Below are 1823 nucleotides of genomic sequence, written 5' to 3'. Positions count from 1 at the left end.
ATGTGAGTCTGAAGGATTCTAAACTAAGATTCTCAGGCTTGGTTACTAACTTGTTGAGGCACCTTGCCAATCCACCATATTGTCTCTTTTTCCCGTACCTATTCAGGGAATGGTAGAATATTCTTCTATGGCTTTAGCAGGCCAAGAGTACAATATGCAAATCAACATTTGAGTTCATCTCCTAAAAAGGCATATTTTGCATCATTATCCATGATACTTTACTTCTTTATTAGAAAAACAACACATTTGTTTAAACTGTCCATTTAAGGTTGGTGGTATAGTTCAGTGATAGAGCACTTACATGGTACAGCTAATATTATTTCCTAGGACTGAAAAAAGCAAACCATCCATCACTCCTGATAGACTATGAATTCCACAAATATATATATATATATATATATATATATATATATATATATATGTGTGTGTGTGTGTGTGTGTGTGTGTGTATTTATATCTCCATCCTACTATGTAGCTAGCATTAATAAGTTTACTTGTTATGTGTAACTCCACATTTTCAGTTTTTATTTTATGAGATTTTTTTCTCTTTCATTGAAATACAAAAATTATGGAAAATCACAAATTTGCATTGTTATCCTTGCACTGGGCCCATGTTAATCTTCTCTGTGTCATTTCAATATTTGTATATGAGCTGCCAAACTGAGCACAATATTCAACACACGTTTGTAAAATAGATGAGTGAATGGATCAAATAAAGAATGAAGCTGTAAAACAACTTCTATGACTAACCTAAGCCACATCATCATCTTTTGTAGAAGAACCTCAGATCTTTAGATAGAAAGTCAAAGTTAGTACTCTCTTAACAACCAAGCCTCCTTATTTCTGTCTACTCCAGTTAACTTTCCTACAATATTGTTTGATAGTTACAAGAAAAATATCCCAAGGGAAATATTGTGGGGTTTGTTTTAAATGGAAAATGGGGTAAGCTGCATCTAAGAACCAGGGATTAGAATATTATAAAAATGTAAAATGAAGACCCTAAAATGGCTGTGCAGTGTACTCATTCACTCCACATGGAGCCTCACTGAAAATCATGAATCTAACTCTCTAATTCCCTTGGTCTTTGTTTCCTCATGACTTTATGTTTTTTTCATTTGTCTCTTTTTTTTTTTTTCGGAGATGAGAACAAAACCCAGGGCCTTGTGCTTGCTGGGCAATCACTCTACCACTGAACGAAATCCCTAACCCCACCTTTTTTCATTTGTACTAAGCAGAAACCTCTAGGCCTCCTCCATGAGGAAAACATCTAGAGCCCTAGTCCTTGAGTTAGCACTCAAAAAAAAAAAAAAAAAAAAAAAAAAAATCAGTGTTGCCCAAAGTCAAAGACATATAGAACCTTTTAGAATCTTCCAACAAATCAACCCTGACTACATTTTATGTCTGAACATCTGAACATGTGACAGAAAAGCATGCTTATATGACCCTAATTCCCAGAGCAGAAGTAGCCAGATTTGTATTCTTCATAGTTCTTCAGTGATAGTGATACAGAACCAAGGAGATCTATAATGCTAACTCATTCAACTTTTTCACTCAGAGGTCATCTGATACTGAAAGCTTACCTGATCCATCTAACTCATGGCCTTCCCAACAAATCTAGGCTCACAGGACTCCCACACACACCCCCAGGGACTGCCCTATGCTTCTGATTGCTTAGCCACATGTCCTTGACCTCTTTCTTGCCCCATAAAACTGTACAAGCACACAGATATTCCTTTATAATAAGAACTTGCTCAATCTTCATGGAGGCTAGGATGCTTAATCTTCATTGTCAATTTGACTCCTAGAATCACCTAGGTGTTTTA

At 35.8% G+C, this 1823-nt stretch overlaps 1 non-coding gene across 1 annotated transcript; it reads right to left on the bottom strand.

Moving 5' to 3' along the window:
• Nucleotides 1-560: 560 nt before the first annotated feature.
• Nucleotides 561-668, bottom strand: LOC127228999 (U6 spliceosomal RNA). Its single transcript, XR_007835090.1, has one exon. It is a non-coding gene; the product is annotated as a U6 spliceosomal RNA (small nuclear RNA).
• Nucleotides 669-1823: the final 1155 nt, after the last annotated feature.

The sequence above is a fragment of the Phodopus roborovskii genome, unplaced genomic scaffold, assembly GCF_943737965.1.
Source record: "Phodopus roborovskii unplaced genomic scaffold, PHOROB, whole genome shotgun sequence".
Classification (NCBI taxonomy): Eukaryota; Metazoa; Chordata; class Mammalia; order Rodentia; family Cricetidae; genus Phodopus; species Phodopus roborovskii.
The sequence above is the reverse complement of the archived record's forward strand: the minus strand, read 5'-3'. Positions and strand labels throughout refer to the sequence as shown.